Genomic DNA, 13,732 nt, shown 5'->3' with positions numbered 1-13,732 from the left:
GGTTACTGTTCAACCAGAATTTTTTCTGCCTCAATAGTGCAGCACTAAAATTACCTGGACTCAGCACTTCAGGAAAATCCTTATTTCCTAGACTTCCTTGAAGCTAAATACAATCTCGGTATTAAAACTTTTAATATTTTCTCTGAGAATTCTTATATTCCTATTCTATAAGTGAGGTTGCTAATATAAAAGCAATTTACTTTTGTGAGTAGAATGAGGTAGGAATCTAACTTCAAAAAAGACTAGTCAATTGTTTCAAACCATTTATTTCATAGGATATATATTTTGCCATTTATTAAAAATACATCTATTGTGTATTAAATGCCCAGAAAGAGCAATAGCCAGTAATTTTACATGATTTAAAAATATACAGATCCAAGATGCTTAACAAGCCTCAAGTTAGAAAAACACAAAGTGACACAAAGAAACATAATAGATAAATTTCTGAAAACAAGTGGAGAGAGAAATATTAAAAACAGGAAAATTAATATCGAGAGGAACAAATGTATAAACCCAACTTCTCATCAGAAACTCTGCATTCCAGAAGAATGAAAAAAGTCTGTAGAGTGCTAAAAGGAAAAAGAAACTGTAAATGGAGAATTCTTCGTCTGATAAAAAAAATGCTTCAAAACTGAAGGCAGAATAATTTTTCAGAAAAAACAGAGAAAATTTGTGGTTAGAATACATGCATTATAAGAAATGTTAGAAAAAGAGGCTCTTAAGATGGAAGAAAATGGCAGTGGTCTGACGGGGAGGAGGGCGGTGCAGTCTTCCCCGGGCTGCGGAGACTTCCACCCAGGACAGTTCTCCCTTCCCAGGGCCTCTCTCCTGCCCTCGCGTGTCCTCGCCTCCCAGGCCTCTCTTACCTGATACTGTGGGGCAAGGTGAGAGCAGGCCCAGGGAGGGAGATCACGCCAAGGAGCCACAGTCTCTAGCAAGATGATAGAAGTCCTGACAACAACTGACTCCCAGAAACTGCTACACCAGCTGAATACCCTGTTGGAACAGGAGGCCAGATGTCAGCTAGAGGTCTGCGGCTTGAGACTAATTGAATCTGCACATGATGATGGCCTTAGAACGACTGCAAGACTGAGGGATTTTGAAGTGAAAGATCTTCTTAGTCTAACTCAGTTCTTTGGCTTTGATATGGAGACATTTTCTCTCGCTGTGAATTTACTGGACAGATTCCTGTCTAAAATGAAGGTACAGCCCAAGCACCTTGGGTGTGTTGGACTCAGCTGCTTTTATTTGGTTGTAAAATCAATAGAAGAGGAAAGAAATGTCCCATTGGCAACTTACTTGATCCAAATAAGTCAGTATTGGTTCACGGTTTCAGATTTGATGCGAATGGAAAAGATTGTATTGGAGAAGGTGTGTTGGAAAGTCGAAGCTACCCACTGCCTTTCAGTTTCTACAACTCTGTTATTCTCTCATTCAGGAGAGCTTGCCATTTGAAAGGAAAACTAGCTTAAATGTTGAAAGACTAGAAGCTCAGCTTAAGGCACGTCACTGCAGGATCCTATTTTCTAAAGCAAAGCCTTCTGTGTTGGCCTTATCTATCACTGCATGGGAGATCTAAGCACAGAAGTATGCAGAGTTAACAGAAGGAGTAGAATGTCTTCAGAAACATTCTAAGATAAATGGCAGAGATCTGACCTTCTGGCAAGAGCTTGTATCCAAGTGTTTAACTGAATATTCATCAAACAAGTGTTCCAAACCAAATGTTCAGAAGTTGAAGTGGATTGTTTCTGAGCATACTGCATGGCAACTGAAGCATAATTACTATAGAATAATTCACTTTCCAACAATTCCTGAAACGGCTTCTTAATTGGTAATTTTGGTTGTTATTCTCTGTATCGAGAAAATTGTATAATTTTCTTCTACAATTGTATTGAAATATTATCTTCAAAATAAACCAACTGGACTTGGAGTAGCAAAAGGGAAAAACTAGTATCACCAATCTAGTCAGCTAATATTTGAAGGCATTTGCTATATATAAAGTACAATACCCTAAGGGCCAGGCATGGTAGTGCATGCCTGTAATCCTAGCACTTGAGAGGCTGAGGCAGGAGGATCGTCATATGAATTTGAGGCCAGCCTGAGCGACATAGTGAGTTCAAGTTCAGCCTAAATTACATAGCGAGACCCTGTCTCAAAAAACTTTTAAAAAAACCCTTAGGAATTTCCGATCTCTGATATATATGTTAACCATTTCATTAAATTAGCAACTTAGAGAACAATGTCCTCTTTAATAATCTGAATTTGAAGGTAGTGCTGAAGTAATGCTTTTTTAATTGTGCATTTTGCTAAATGTAGCCCTAAGCTTTAGCTCATTTAAAGTTATAATAGGACCAAAAGTTTGATCCATATATGAACTAATTGGAGACTGTTAGCTTATAAGCAGAGAATCATTATGAACTTGAATGTTATACCTAAAGAAAAAGTAATACAAAGCAGATGAATGCTTTTGGGTTTCTGAAAATTGCTAGTATATCTCAACATACTGCTATTGCAATTATAGTAATAGAAAGTAATTATATTCACAAAAAACATAAATTCAGTCACTGCATATATTCTATATGTTCTTGCCATCTAAATTTATTAACTTACAGTAATGATTTATCTTTTCCTGCTCAAAACTGAATGTTAATATTTAATACATCCACATATGATTATGAAACGGGCATGAAAAATTTACTATTAACAGCTAGTAGTATTTAGATAAACCTTTGATAAGTTGGGGGTTTTTGTTTTTTACATAAATAGTATTATTGCAGCAACAAAAAAATTTCTTTGAAGCCTTTCTCCACAGTCCTGAACTATGGACTCCATAATGTTATAATTGATTTAAATTGTGAACCCTTGGGCCAGAGATTTAGCTCAGTGGTGCCACAGCCTGCCTCGCAAGCACAAGGGCCTGAGTTCGATCCCTGGTACCAAAAAACCAAAATAACAAAATAGCCAAAAAACAAAATATTGGGCCGGGGATTTAGCTCAGTGGTTTTGTCGCCTGCTGTGCACGCAAAAGGACCCAAGTTCGATCCCTGATACCAAACAAAAACAAAAACAAAATAAATTATGAACCCTCAACTAGATTAGTATGATGTTCTCCATCTTTGGAAAACTGTCTAATTAATATAATGCTGCAGTAAGATTGTTTAGATTCAAATTCATCTGTAAAGCTAAAGACATAAATGTGAAGCAATACAAGCCTGAAAGGGTGAACTGTGAATCTTCATTTCGAACATTAATTTAACTTTCTGTACTGGATCAATATATTATATTTAGGTGATTTGTAAAATGGTGACTTACTTAATTTACATGTTAAATTTTAAATTATGAGGTTTACATCAAAACCCACATTTCACACATGCACTTTTTAAAGGCATAATAAAGGTTATATTCTAGATAATGTAATGGTTTCTTGGCATCCATAATGCAAGTAATAGATAGTTCAGAGATGAGAATGTTATTGCTATATGGGAATTACATTTATATTTAAAAACATATTGTATTAAGCCAAAATGCAGACCTATTAAATTTGGCATATTCATTGAGCTATCTTTAATGTTTCTTCTAAAAAACAGGTGACATTTGTATCAATGATAAAAATTTCTATACAGAATCTACTTCCTCAGTCTTATCTAGTTCCATTTAAAAAAATATGTCCTATTATATTAAATAGTTAAGTCAAAATCAATTACCACTCTGAAAACTTGCTTTACCCTAAGTTCTGGCTAGATAAAGCACTCCAGGTTTTACCATCGACTGTTTCTATAAAACTGCCATTGCTTCCAGTTTTATTTTGTTTTGTTTTTTTAAGGAATAGAATATACTTTCACAAATTTCCATAATGTGTTTTAAGAAAAGTAAGGAGGCACCACCATAATTATGAGATTGCTGAGGTAGTGTTTGGAATTCTCCATATGAGCCAATCAGTATAAGGAAATGTACATATATTGTTAGTGTTGTAAACAGTTAGTGCAGCCTGAAGCCTGAGTCTATCCAGAATGGATGTAACCAATTTTGACATCATGTTAAAGATAACTAAGCATTGAAAAATAAACCAAAGAACCACAGTATATTCTACCTTTAAAAAAAAAAGATGGAAGAAAACAATGAAGAAAATTTAGATCTTCATAATATAGAACTCCAGACCTGATCAATGAAAAATAATTTTAATTTTTAAAATATATTAAATTACTTAAAAATAACTTTTTAAAGTAAAAAGCATTCCTTTAACTGCTATGCAGGTTTTCATCTTGGTAAGAAATTTTATGAACAGAGTAAATGAGAGAGTGAATTGAAGTATACTGTTGTAAGGTTTTAAATGTTGCCCACTCACATTCATAGTGGCACAGTTTGTAATAGCTAAAACCTGGAAACAGAACCTCACGAGTCGCGCGGAATGCACTGAATCAGCCCGGGGCAGACAAGCAGGTCTGCGGATACCATAGCAATCCCGCGAGTCTCGCGGAACGCGCCAAATCAGCCTGCAGCAATCCACTGGACACCCCCCCGCCCCTCTGTACACCCATCTGGTTCCACACTACAAAGACGCAGAGGACACCGGACCACCAGATGCTGTACTGGGTAAGTTGGAGTCATTTTCACCTCCCATCAGGACCGGGACGATCTTCAGGGCAAGGGCAGCTGGAACCTGCCATAGAACTTTGCAGAGTTCAACCTACGGGAGGACAGGGAGCTCAACTTGAGACTTGCAGCCAGAAATCTGCCTGAATCTCATGGGTCTGCGACTAGCTTGCTGAGACTCATTGACTTATATCTGCACACTGCTACCCACGTTGTCTATTGTGACAGCAGAGACATAACCTGAAAGAGGCCCTTCATCTTCATGGTTATTTTTTATTCTCCAAATTAGTTTTATTATTTTGTTTTTTTCCCTTTTCTTTTCTTTTCCTCCTCTTATCTTTATTTTTTTCCCTGCTGTTTGCAAATATTTGTTTTTCTCTCCTTTTTTTCTTTTCTTTTCTTCTTTCTTTTCTCTTTCCTTTCTCTCTCTCTTACACTCACTCTCTTGCTCTCCCACATTGTTCATCTTCCCTTTTGTCCCTGTTTTGGCCCTCATTTGGAGTTCTTCTTTATTTTACTATTATTCTCTTCTCCCCTCTCACCTGTGTCCTCTGGCCACACTGCTAACCTTCCCTTATCCTTCTTCCCATCTGTCCCTCCCTCCCCAACCCCTTCTAACTCCCGATCCCAAAGGGTAAAGTTGCTATATTGAAGAGTTTATTCACTAAATTTTGGGTTGGTCCTTGATCTTGATTTAAGTCACACAGCTAAAGGTGATAGATTAATAACTACCACAAAATGTCATTTTCAAAGATGTACTTGATGCAATGGTGTTGCTGATTGTATCTCTTGGGCTAAGGTGTGGGTATTGATCTAGTCAATGAACCTTCCTAGCATAAGGAAAATGAGATAGCCTTAGAGTCATTAGAGACTCAAAACTTAAAGAGCAGCTATATCTGGAAGACATCTCTGAGAAGCAATCATTCCATAAGGTTTCTAATTACAAGCAACAAAGATACCTACGATAAGCAATTTCAAACTATCAACCCAGGAGATAAACCAAGGACAGTACCAAAAACAACAATGAGAAGACATTTAAGCAAGGAACAAACTCAGACTTCCACCCCACCAAGGGTAAATCCTGGGGGAAATGAGATGGAAAAGTCCCATAACCAATTACCTGGGTACCCTGAACTGATAGCACAGGAAGTAACAAAACAGATGAATGAGGCTCTAGAAAAATTCAAAGCAGAAATAATCTCCCAGATATCCACAGAGATGTTGAGTAGAATGAAAGACATGATTAGGGGCTATAGAGCAGAAACAGATAAGAAATAGATGAGATCAGAAACACGCTGGAAGCCATGAATGCCCAGCATAAGAAAGAAATGGAAACCATGATCGCCCAACACAAGAAAGAAATGGATTCCATGAAATAGATTCAAACAGATATCCAGGAGATCAAAAACTCCATTGAAAGTATTCATAGCAGTTTAAGGGAATCTGAAGATAGAATATGAGATATAGAAGACAGGATCACGGTTAGAGACCATGAAAATAGAGATTTCTTAAAAATAGTAAGGGACCATGAGAAATCAATCCAAAAACTGCTAGACAATGCAAAGAAGAATAACATAAGACTGATAGGAGTCCATGAAAAAACAGGAGAAAGCACAATTGACATAAAAAAACTGTTCACAGAAGTAATAGTGGAAAACTTCCCAGACAGAGGTAGAAAATTGGACATATGGATAAGTGAGGCATATAGAACTCCAACTAGCCACGATTAAAAAAAATCTACATCTAGACATGTAATAGTCAAGATCCCAGAAACTCAACAGAAAAACAAAATCCTACAAGCAGTTAGAGAAAAGAAACAAATTACCTACAGAGGAAAGCCCATCAGAATCACAGCAGACTTCTCAACACAAACCCTCAAATCAAGGAGAGCCTGGAGTGAAGTATTTCAAACCCTAAAAGAAAATAACTTCCAACCTGACTGTTGTATCCTGCAAAATTATCTTTCAAAATCGATGGGGAAATTAAATACTTCCACGACAAAGAACACCTGAGAAATTCCATGAACACCAAACCAGCACTACAAGCAATTCTAAAAAATATCCTAGAAAAAAGCAATGAAGGTCACAACTCCATGAGGCCCAAAAGAGGGAAGCCACCAGGCAAGGTAAGACACTAAAGTGAAAGGGGGAAAAAATAAGAAATAAAAGAGCCAACAAAAGTAAAACATCATGACAAGGATAAATTAATATATATCAATTATAACCCTCAATGTTAATGGCCTCAATTCACCAATAAAAAGAAATAGACTGGCAGAATGGGTTAAAAAGGAAAATGCAACAATATGCTGTATACAAGAAACACACCTAACTGAAAAAGAAACTCATAGACTGAAAGTAAAAGGATGGAAAACAGTTCTCCATGCCACAGGAACCCAGAAGAAAGCAGAGGTAGCAATCTTATTTGCAGACAAAGTAGATTTCAAACTGGAACTAATTAAGAGAGACAAAGATGGTCACTACATCCTTGTGAAGGGAACAATCCAAGAAGAAGAGATGACAATCCTAAATATATATGCACCAAATATGAATGCTCCCAACTACACAAAACATACTAGTAGATATGAATAACCAAATAAACACTAACACAATTGTAGTGGGGGACCTCGATATCCCACTATCACAAATAGACAGATCATCTAGACAAAAAGTTAACAAGGAAATGCTAGAACTGAACCAAGCTATTGAACAAATGGACTTAATAGATGTTTACAGACTGTTCCACACTACAAAATCAGAATACACATTCTTTTCAGCTGCACACAGGTCATTCTCCAGAATAGACCATATGCTAGCTCATAGGACATGTCTAAGTAAATGTAAAAGAATAGAAGTTACCCCCTGTATATTATCAGACCATAGTGCAATAAAATTGGAGATCAATAACATAAGAAACCACAAAACCCCAACAAACACATGGAAACTGAATAACACTCTCTTGAATAACCAGTGGGTCACAGAAGTAATTAAAGAAGAAATTGAACAGTTTCTACAAGTAAATGAAAATGCCAGTACTACATACAGGAATCTATGGGACACAATGAAAGCAGTTCTATGCAGGAAATTCATAGCAGTGAATGCCCATATTAGGAAAACAGAGAAAACTCATGTAAATAACCTAATGCAGAACCTGAAGCTCCTAGAAAAAGAAGAGCATAATGAATCCAAAGGGCGTACAAGAGAGGAAATTATACAGATTAGGGCAGAAATCAATGCAATGGAGACTAAGAGAACAATACAGAAAATCAATGAATCAAAGAGTTGGTTTTTTGTTAGAATAAATAAAATCAATAAACCTTTAGCCAACCTTATCAAAAAAAGGAAAGAAAAGGCACAAATATATGCAATTAAGAATGAAAAAGGTGAAGTCACAACAGATCCAAAAGAAATCCAGAGGATCATCAATACCTACTTCAAGAACCTCTACTCCAATAAAATGGAAAACACAGAAGAAATGGGCAGATTCCTAGATACATACGAATTGCCAAAGTTAAATGAAGAAGATATAGAAATTCTAAACACCCCAATTACAATGAGTGAAACTGAAAATGTAATAAAATATTCACCAACAAAGAAAAGCCCAGGTCCAGATGGCTTCACTGCTGAATTTTACAAGACATTTAAAGAAGAACTAATGCCATTACTCTTTAAACTCATCAAGGAAATTGAAAGGGAAGCAATACTTCCAAATTCATTCCTGGAAGCAAGTGTGATTTTGATTCCAAAACCAGGGAAAGACCCAACCCAAAAAGAGAACTACAGGTCAATCTCCCTAATGAACATAGATGCAAAAATCCTCAACAAGATACTGGCAAACAGAATATAGAGGATCATCAAGAAGATCATATACCCTGACCAAGTCGGATTTATCCCAGGGATGCAAGGGTGGTTCAACACCCATAAATCAATAAATGTAATACACCATATTAACAGAGTCAAGGACAAAAACCATATGATCATCTCAATAGATGCAGAAAAAGCATTTGACAAAATCCAGCACCTATTCATGATAAAAACGCTACAGAAAATTGGAATAGAAGCTTTTTATCTTAACCTATTTAAGGCTATCTATGAAAAACCAACAGCCATCATACTAAATGGTCAAAAACTGAAAACTTTCACAGTAAAATCAGGAACAAGACAAGGATGCTCACTATCACCACTCCTGTTCAATATAGTTCTGGAAACATTAGCCACAGCAATTAGAAAAGAGAAATAAATAAAAGTAATAAAGATAGGAAAAGAAGAAGTTAAACTGTCATTATTTGCTGATGATATGATACTTTACAGAGAAGACCCAAAATCTCTGCCAAAAGACTTCTAGACTTAATTGACAGATTCAGAGAGTAGCTGGATACAAGGTCAACACTCAAAAAACAACAGCCTTCTTGTACACAAATAACAGACTCACTGAGAGAGAAATTAGAGAAACAATTCCTTTTACAATAGCGTCCAAAAAATGAAATATCTAGGAATCAATCTAACAAAGGAAGCAAAAGACCTCCACACTGAAAACTACAGCACTCTGAAGAAAGAGATCGAAGAGGATACAAGAAAATGGAAACACATCCCTTGCTCCTGCGTAGGAAGAACCAATGTAGTGAAAATGGCCATACTTCCAAAACTACTATATAGATTCAATGCAATACCAATTGAAATTCCAACAATATACTTCACAGAACTAGGGAAAACAATCCAAAAATTCATTTGGAACAAGAAGAGACCTAGAATAGCTAAAGCAATTCTAAGCAACAGAGACATGGCTGAGAGTATCACAATCCCCAACTTAAAACTATACTACAAAGCTACTGTGATAAAATCAGCATGGTACTCACAAAGGAACAGACCTGAGGATCAGTGGAATAGATTAGAAGATGCAGAAACAACTCCAGACATGCTCAGCCACCTCATCTTTGACAAAGGAGCCAACCACCATCATTGGAGGAAAGATAGCCTATTTAATAAATGGTGTTGGAAAAACTGGATTTCAAACTGTCGAAGATTGAAACTAGACCCATACCTATCACATGCACTAAACTAAGATTGAAGTGGATTAAAGATATAAATATTAAGACAGAAACACTAAACTTGCTGGAAGATAAGTTAGGTAGAACTCATGAAGACATTGACATAGGAAAAGATTTCATGAACAAAACCTCAGCAGCATGGGAACTAACAGAAAGAATCATCAACTGGGATCTCATCTTATTAAAAAGCTTCTGCACTGCAAAAGAAACCACCAACAGAGCTAACAGACAACTTATAATATGTGAAAAATTTTTTAGCAGCTGTACCTCAGACAAAGGACTACTATTTAGAATATATAAAGAATTGAAAAAAATCAGACCCTCCAAATTCAAAGACCCAATACAAAAATGGGCATCTGAAATGAACAGACATTTCTCAGACAAGGGAGTAAAAGCAGCAAACAAATATATGAAAAAATGTTCAACATCACTGGTCATTCGAGAGAGGCAGATGAAGACAACACTGAGATTCCACCTCACCCCACAAAGAATGGCTACTATCAAGAAATCAACAAATAACAAATGCTGGCAGGGTTGTGGGGAGAAAGGAACACTTCTCCATTGCTGGTGGGAGTGCAGACTGGTGCAACCACTGTGGAAGTCAGTATGGAGATACCTCAAAGAACTAGGACTAGAGGTCCCATTTGACCCAGCTATTCCCCTGCTGGGTATCTTCCCAAGAGAATTAAAAGAATCATACCACAGTGATATATGTGCACCCATGTTCATAGTGGCACAGTATGTAATAGCTAAAGATTGGAAGCAGCCCAAGTGCCCATCCACTGGAAACTGGATAAAAAAATTGTGGTTTTTTAAATAAAATGGAGTACTACTCAGCCATAAAGAATGAAAAACTAGAGTCATTTATAGCTAAATGGATGCATATTGAGGCCATACTCTTAAGTGAAATAAATAGGACACGCATGTGTAAATACTGAATAGTTTCACTAGTGTTAGAAACTGATAGTATGAACAAGGGTTAAAATGATTAAAATGAATAATTGATAATTTGAAATAGGAAAAAAGGTCCAAAGACGAAGGGGTGAAGGGAGGGGAAGGGGAAAGGAAAAGAGGGAAAGGAAAAGCTGTGAGAAAAGAAAAAAATGGAAATGAAATCTATGTAAAAAGGGAAGGGCGGAGGGGGTGAAGGGTGCACAGGTAATGGGGGGAGGGAAAAATAAGAACCAAGATGCATCATGTACAGGGACGAACACTCAATGATAAATGTAAATGAATTGTATACCTAAAATGTACCAATAAAAAACTAAAAAAAACAAACAAACTTGGAAACAGCCCAAATGCCCATCAACTGGTGACTGGATAAAGAAGATGTGTTTTTTCAAAATAAAATGAAGTACTACTCAGCCATAAAGAATAAGAAACTAGTCCTCCCTATTTACAAAGATTTTGTTCCTATTTTTCCATTTTCTCATATTAATCCCATTCCCTTCTATCCTTTCCCCTAGCGTAAATAGGGAGGACTGGAGGAGTTGAAGGGAGGGCTGGGCAAGGGTGAAAACTAAGAACCAAGAGAGATTATGTAAAGGTGCAAATTTCCAATGATAAATGCCATTATATTGTATACCTAAAATGTACCAATGATTAGAATGAATAATCAATAATGTAAAATAGGAAGAAAAGGTCCAAAGGGGTAGGGGTAGTGGGAGGGGCAGGGGAAAGGAAAGGAGGGAAAGGAAAAATGATGAGAAATGGAAAAAATGGAAATAAAGTCTTTGTAAATAGGGAAGGATGGAGGGTGTGAAGGGAGGGCTAGGAATGGGGAAAAATAAGAACCAAGAAAAAAAAAGAGAATAAGAAACTAGTGACATTTATAGTGAAATGGATGCACTCTGGGGCAATACTATTGAGTGAAATAAATAGGACACACATGTGTAAATACTGACTAGTTTTTCTGGTCTGAGAGACTGAAAGTATAAATAAGGATCAAAATGTATAATAGATAATGTGAAATAGGAAGAAAAGGTCCATAGGGGAAGGGGAAGTGGGAGAGGTAGGGGAAAGGAAAGAAGGCAAAGCAATAAATAATAGAAAAGGAAAAAACAGAAATAAAGTCTTTGTAATTAGGGAGGGGTTGGAGGGATTGAAGGGAGGGCAGGGGAATAGGGAAAAAAATAAGAACCAAGATATATCATCTGGAGGTAAATATTCCCAATAATGAATGTCATCATATTGTATACCTAAAATGTACCAATAAACTTAATAAATTAAAAAAAATTACCTCATAAATATGCACATATAATGTTATTCAAAAATAAATAATTAAAAAATTTAAAAAATGTTTGCACAAAGAGGCATGATGTTAATTGAAGGTAAAATGTGGTAAATCAAGGATGTACATTAAGAACCTGGTGAACAAACAAAGGAACACATAAGGAAATATAGCATATAACCCAAATACGTAGTGAAATTTAATGATAAATAGCTGGTCATGGGGGTCAAGCCTGTAATCCCATCTACTAAGGAGGCTGAAGCAAGAGGATAGCAAGGTAGAGCCTGACCTTGGCAACTTAATGACTTATTGAGAACTTGTCTCCAAACAAAAAATAAAAACAGAGCTGAGGATGCAGTTTGGTGTGAAGATCCTGGGTACCCAGGGTCCTGAGTACCCCCTCTCCCCACCAAAAGATAAAATCTCCAGTTAATCCAAATATAACTAGGGAAAAGAGAGAACAAGGAATATATGGGACAAATTCAAAACAAATAACCAGGTAAATTTAAAACCAATCGTACTGATAATTACATTGAATATAAATGACAAACATTTCCATTAAAAGTCAGAGATTGTGAGACTGGATTAAGATGCAAGATCAATTGTATGCTGGCCATAAGAAAATCACTTTATAAATAAATTCTAGATAGATTAAAAATGTTGAAAAATACAACATGTATATACTACTAATAAAAAAGTAAACTTGATACATTAATATTAAACAAATTAGTTTAAAATTTAAAATAAGGAGTATTACCTGAACTAAAGAGGAATGTTCTTTATAGGGAATTACTGAAGATGTAGGAGAATTGAACAACGTTATCAACCAGATTGCCCTAATTGACATTTATAGAATTCTCCACCCAACAATAGTAGGATTCACGTTCTATTGAATGGCTTGTGAAATATGGACTATTCACTGAAGGAGATTGTGTATGGGGTCATGGAAGTTCTCTAAATTTAAAAGGGCTTTGATCATATAGAATATATTATTTTCCACGAGCAAAATTAAATTATAAATCAATAACAAAGTGATAATTTCCAAATATTGAGAAATTAAATACCCTTCTGAACAACTCAAGAGTTCACAAAGACAATTCAAAGGAAACTAGAAACATTTTTAAAACCAGAATTTAAAAAGACATCTTATCTCTAAATGCTAAAATGAGAAAAGAAAATGGTTTTAAAATGAATGCTCTAAGCTTCTACCTCAAACCACTATGTTAGCTGTTCTCCATGAATTTTGATATGTTTTGTTATCATTCCATTTCCTATGGTTTGGATATGAAATGTCCCTCATAGGCTCATGGGTTGTTGAAGGCTTGGTCTCCATTACGATATGGTTCCAAGGTGAGACTTTTGGGAAATGATTGGATCATTAGGGCTTTGATTTTTCAGTAGATTCATCCATGGACAGATTCATAATTTGATGGGCTCCTGGGAGGTGGTGGAAATTTAGGAGCCTGGACCTAGTTGAAGGGAGTGGGTCCTTGGGGAGTGTCTTTGGGGACTATGTCTTATCCCCAGCCCCTTTCATTTGGGCTCTCTGTCTCATTCTGTCTCCCTCCCCCTTCCTCACTACCAAGTGATGAGTGACTATGTTCTACCATACCCTCTGCCACAATTATCTGCCTTACCACAGTCCCAGAAATAACACAGTCAAATAACCATGGACTGGAGCCTCTGAAACCATGAGCCAAAATAACCTTTTTCTCCTATAAGGTGTTTAGCACAGCAACAAAAAGCTAAGACACAATTCAACATGCTTTCTAGTTTTTCTTACATGATGACAATAATACAGTATGCTGTAAAGCATGATAGAAATCAATACCACTCTTAATACAGACCTATGGACACAGGTTGGT

At 36.3% G+C, this 13,732-nt stretch overlaps 1 pseudogene; it reads left to right on the top strand.

Annotated features, from left to right (window-relative positions):
- The first annotated feature begins 919 nt into the window (after window positions 1–919).
- LOC101725662 (cyclin-G1 pseudogene) lies at window positions 920–1,828 on the top strand (annotated as a pseudogene).
- Window positions 1,829–13,732: the final 11,904 nt, after the last annotated feature.

The sequence above is a fragment of the Heterocephalus glaber genome, unplaced genomic scaffold (assembly GCF_053883595.1).
Source record: "Heterocephalus glaber isolate CG9 unplaced genomic scaffold, H.glaber_assembly_v1.0 deba00001479, whole genome shotgun sequence".
Lineage (NCBI taxonomy): Eukaryota > Metazoa > Chordata > Mammalia > Rodentia > Bathyergidae > Heterocephalus > Heterocephalus glaber.
This window is presented reverse-complemented; position numbering and strand designations above follow the sequence as displayed.